The following is a 5,425-nucleotide window of genomic DNA, read 5'->3' as shown; positions in this document are numbered from 1 at the left end:
TCATCAAGCACTCTTGGTCGCATCCTTGTCGGCCCGAGTAGCATCAGGGGCAAGGGCAACAGGCACCGTAGGAGCAACAGGGCGCGGCGGACAGGAGACCTCGCCAGAAAGCACACCCCAAAGACGAAGACCGCGCATGTGGACGCGCATAAAGGCAGCGAAATCAGGGTAATTTGCGCCATCGAAGATCACCGGGCAGCGAGGAATCGCAACATACCCCGAGGAAGACATTTTTTTCGTTTTTTTTTTCAGATCCAAATCAACGAGCAGGGAACGAGAGCCAGCAGAGCAGGGAACGAACAGGGGCGACGCGGGCCAAGCGGGCCAGCGATTGGCAACCGGATCGGGGCGACGCCGCGGCCGCAGCGGGCCGGCGATCGGAGGCGGGCGGGATCGGGGCGCCCGGAGCGGGCGACCGGATCGGGGCCGAGGAGATGGGGGCGCCCGGCGACGGGAGCGGGCGCCCGGAGCCGGGCGACGGATCGAGGCGCCCGGCGACGGGAAGAAAACCGGCGGAGCGGAGCCTCGGCGACGGAGCGGAGCTCGGCGACGGAGAAGTGCCGCCTCGCGCGGAGCGGCCGGCGGATCGGGCCTTTGGGAATCAAGGCGGACGAGCGGAGCGGAGATCGACCAACTTCGGCCGGAATCGATCGGATCGAAGACGGGAGCGGAGCAGCAGAGGAACAAGCAACGGGAGAGGATCAATTTTGCTCTGATACCATGTTAGGATAATATACTTGTTGTATTACAAGGGGGCCAAAGGCCACAATATATAGTACATGTACAGGTGCACATATGCAGAAAGCCCCCTAACATATGGGAAACTACAATATATAGATATATACATCTAACATACCCTTCAAAAAAACATGATAGAGACTATTGCAAACTTGTGTGGGTTGAGCAAGCCTTAAAAGCCGCTAGCCAACTAAGAGACACTAGTTCCCGACGAACTATCATACATGGCTTTCCTAATAGAAGGAGTTGACACTAGTTCCCGACGAACTCAGCAATCTAAAGGTATAATTGTTGCACCCCCATGGAGCTTTTTGAGGCTATCCACGGCAGCCACTTGTCGAGGAAGAGCTGGGCATTGGCCTGATTCGTTCCCCACCGACTGGGCCACGTGTCAGCCCACGATTGGGTGTGGCTGCTTCTTGAGACAAAACCAGAGCCTGGGCAAACCCTATCCATTCACTCTCCGCCTCCTCCTCTTTTCCCATCCGCGCCGCCACCTCCCTGCTCCGGCGCGGCGCCGCCGCCACACAGCCTCCTCCCGTGATCATCTCCCGTCGCTCGTGCTCTCTAGCACCGCCTCTTTGTCCTCCTCCTCCTCTCCCCGTGCTCTGCTCTTCCGTTCTGTTCGCCGGCGCGGGAAACCGCGCGAGCGCTGGCCGCCGCCAGTCCCGCTCCCTTACCAGCTGAGCTCGTCGTCGTTGTGGGGGAACCGCACGAGCCGCCGCTGGCCTCGCTCGTTTTCTCTTTCACGTGCGCACCTCCAACTCGCCGTGCAGTCTCCTCCCCCTCCGCGGCAGCGCCATCCTCTTCCTCGTTCATCGGCACACCGGAGGATGAGGGACGGAGGAGGAGGCAGACGTCCTCTTCCATTGGTGGCCGTGCTGTAGGGCAGACACCACCGTTGTCCTTGCTCTCGTCATGCTGCTCCATCCTCGTTCGTCAGCACACTGGAGGTTGCAGGTGTGTACATAAGGTGCTTGTGGAAATGCCAATGGACAATAGTGTGCATTTGTTAGTTTCAGTTCACATATTGGTTCACGAGAGTGAAATATATGCAGGTTTGTACTTCGTTGCAGGTTTGTACTTCGTTGCAGGTTTGATGTCATTTAGTTTTTAGATTTTTTACATATTTCGGGATAGGCTGCTTCTGTAGTACCACAATGGTTATATTTCTGCCTCACCACTTGACCTCCTGCATATTGATGTTCAGTATAGGCTGATGAATGTTGGTCTGCTCTCTTTCTCTTTTAGATGTTGGTGGCATTTTGTGACTGCATCTATCTTCCAAGGAAACAACAGGTCATGTAAGGTCAACACCGGCACATTATCCACTTCTGCTTTGTGACACCAATAGATTTGTGCCAATTCTTAGAATAATGAATGGATGGTGCTACCCCAGTAGGAATTTCCATCACATCTAAGAAAGAAGAAAAAAATCAAATATCAATTGAAATGATTTCCTCTATCTTCGGCCATAGATATAAATTACCTACAATCCCGTGTGAAGTTTATACTATGAGAGTAGGTGCTAGAATATATAAGTAGATGCAAGAGAATTTGCATATGGTTTAGATCCTTGCCTCACTACCGTTTCCTTTTGGTCAGTATCTCACTTCCCTAGGAATTGAGGTAGAGCATGTTCGTTACCAGCTACTGGACGTGTTGCTATGTGGGTCTGCTAGCTGCGATAGAGAAGCAAAGTGTGCCATTTATATCTAATATCTATCGTTTCAATTTCTAATTCTTACAGATGGACACCCGCTATGCTGTCACATTTGGAAATGTAAATACGAAGCTCCAGTACTTGGCTGATTAGGTGCTGATGATTGAGAGTATCTCTCTCAGATCAGTGTTGATTCACTTCTTTCTGCAGCTAGAAATCAACAAGGTGCGATAGGCTGACATCATTGAGTTACTTACTTCCTCTCTTCAGTCACTATCGTAGTCTTGTATAATGATGTAATGCAATGCTGATAGTAATTCTCGAACCATTATATAGGCTATTGTGTCGTCTATCTCAGCATGTTGTTGTTAGCTATGCCATATGATTAGACAACACTTTTAATCTCATGCGGGATGCTGCTTGTTTTTCCAGTGCTAGGTATGGGATGCTACTGCTGCTGATCCGAATTTACGTGTGCATCTCAGGTCCTACAGGAACACCATGTGTGCTCCGAGACTGTTCCCAGAAGCACAAGTTCTTGTAGGTTTGTGAGCCTTTAGTATTTTGTTGTTACTCTGGTAATCATATTCTATTGAAATTGATTGAAATCAGATCATCTCAGCTTCTCTGGCATTTTTGAGATGTCCTGATTTGGCATTAACAAAATGTTGTCTTCTCCTTTTACACTTCATGTATTGCGGACATTTTGTTCCACCTAGCATACTTGCTTCTGTAAATAATTTTACTGCTCACTATGAAGTTGTTGTAAATAACTATGGGGCGAGTGGCCACGCCGCCGGTTGTGGCGGTGGGGAAAAGCTAACACTTCCGACGAGAAGCGCTCAGATTTCCCCTCTCCTGCCATATTCCCGTTCTGTGATTTGACCCCTCTCTCTATCTCTCTGCAGGAGAACGGGAGGGTTAGGAGGACCGATCTGGCGACAAAGAAGCCCAATAGCAACCTTCTTCAGGTTTGGTGATTCCTGCCCCCTTAAAAATCAGAGGTGTAAACCTGATTGTTGTGGAAATATGTATGGATAGTGGGCATGTTCTACTCTCTCTGTTTTGTGCTTGTCACATGTTTGATGGAATGAACAGTCCCGCTCCGAATTTACGTGTGCATCTCAGGTCCTACAGGAACACCATGTGTGCTCCGAGACTGTTCCCAGAAGCACAAGTTCTTGTAGGTTTGTGAGCCTTTAGTATTTTGTTGTTACTCTGGTAATCATATTCTATTGAAATTGATTGAAATCAGATCATCTCAGCTTCTCTGGCATTTTTGAGATGTCCTGATTTGGCATTAACAAAATGTTGTCTTCTCCTTTTACACTTCATGTATTGCGGACATTTTGTTCCACCTAGCATACTTGCTTTTGTAAATAATTTTACTGCTCACTATGAAGTTGTTGTAAATAACTATGGGGCGAGTGGTCACGCCGCCGGTTGTGGCGGTGGGGAAAAGCTAACACTTCCGACGAGAAGCGCTCAGATTTCCCCTCTCCTGCCATATTCCCGTTCTGTGATTTGACCCCTCTCTCTATCTCTCTGCAGGAGAACGAGAGGGTTAGGAGGACCGATCTGGCGACAAAGAAGCCCAATAGCAACCTTCTTCAGGTTTGGTGATTCCTGCCCCCTTAAAAATCAGAGGTGTAAACCTGATTGTTGTGGAAATATGTATGGATAGTGGGCATGTTCTACTCTCTCTGTTTTGTGCTTGTCACATGTTTGATGGAATGAACAACCCCCATGATTCAACCATTCAAGTTGGTTCATACAGATTGGTAGTGATTCAATTGCGGATCAACTTATTAGATTATGTATTTCGTTTTTATTATTGCTGACATGCATCAGGAAAGATTCCATTTTATAGATATATACAAGTTGTTTGTACCATGTTTTTTTTTCTTATATGAATTCGGCTGGTTCACATTCACAGCCTGACCTTGGCCTGATTTCACTATGTCCATACTTCTCGTTTGCTCTAGGAGTGGAGAATGGAGCCAAGGCCTTCAAGACAATGGTAACAGGGTTGATGGAGAAGGACGACAGGACCCTGGTTTGACATTTCTGTGGCATATTACTTTTAGCGGTCTAATAAGATTTGTTCTTGGTTTTATTTATATACATTGCTCATATTTGTTTGTTTTCCTTTTGAGTTTATTTCTCTTTGTAAGGATCGTTGCATCCTAATTTCTTGTTGTTTCTCTTGATCTGTGTGCGATGAAACCCCGACATCGGAAAAAATTCTGATGCATATGATGTTTATTTGTTAGCAGGGATCTTTTTGAGTTTTTCGTTGGAGGACGCCGAGTATAACTACCAAGATATCTGCGAGAACCTCAAGAGCATGATATTCCTTGTTGCTTATTATGACTGACATGCCCAAGCCTGGTATTTCATCTGGTTCTTTCAGGATAGGAGAGGAGATTAGTTCCTTGCGTTTGACCTTTTAGATATGTGAGCTTACTTCTAATTGTTTTAGAGCATTCTTGATTTTTTATTGCTTGATTACCTTATTTCCTAGATTATCTTCGTTTGGTACTGCTGCTACCTCTTTAACATAGTTCACTGATTAATTCTTTAAAGGTGGTGGCAAGGATTTGGAAGGTCCATATGAGCTCCTCCTTCTGGTGATGTTAGGCAGCGAGGTGATGGGAAAGATCTTGCTTGTCTCTCCACATCTGGTGTCACAGGCCTAACCGAAGATCCTAAGCACCAGCTAAACAACTTCCCATTTGGATTTATTTGTCTCTAGGTGAGTAGTCTCTCTCCCTTATTCATGTTTTTCATTTCGTTCCTACAGGCCATGAATCCAGTTCTATAGTTGATTGAGTTTGTAGTTCCTACCAATCTGTTGATCAAAAAATTAATTTATTGCATCAGTTTTGATTCTATATGTTAGTTCGAATTTACACTTGTTACTCGAGGCTTTTCCTATTACTACAACCCGGTCATAACTAGATTATGTAAAGGGACACCGTAATCCCAACTGAGCATTTAATTTGGGAACACAAATGCTATGAA

At 46.7% G+C, this 5,425-nt stretch overlaps 1 long non-coding RNA gene across 10 annotated transcripts; it reads left to right on the top strand.

Moving 5' to 3' along the window:
- The first annotated feature begins 1,483 nt into the window (after nt 1–1,483).
- LOC124650341 lies at nt 1,484–4,820 on the top strand. 10 transcript variants are annotated; one of them, XR_006986971.1, is made up of 5 exons: nt 1,705–2,047; nt 2,489–2,626; nt 2,834–2,945; nt 3,310–3,372; nt 4,387–4,820. It is a non-coding gene; the product is annotated as an uncharacterized LOC124650341 (long non-coding RNA). The 10 variants fall into 10 exon arrangements; XR_006986969.1 differs by lacking the exon at nt 4,387–4,820 and adding an exon at nt 1,484–1,698 and having other exon boundaries at nt 1,990–2,042; nt 2,834–3,464; XR_006986967.1 differs by lacking the exon at nt 4,387–4,820 and adding an exon at nt 1,484–1,698 and having other exon boundaries at nt 1,990–2,047; nt 2,834–3,464.
- Nucleotides 4,821–5,425: the final 605 nt, after the last annotated feature.

Source organism: Lolium rigidum, chromosome 4, assembly GCF_022539505.1.
Source record: "Lolium rigidum isolate FL_2022 chromosome 4, APGP_CSIRO_Lrig_0.1, whole genome shotgun sequence".
Classification (NCBI taxonomy): Eukaryota; Viridiplantae; Streptophyta; class Magnoliopsida; order Poales; family Poaceae; genus Lolium; species Lolium rigidum.
The sequence above is the reverse complement of the archived record's forward strand: the minus strand, read 5'-3'. Positions and strand labels throughout refer to the sequence as shown.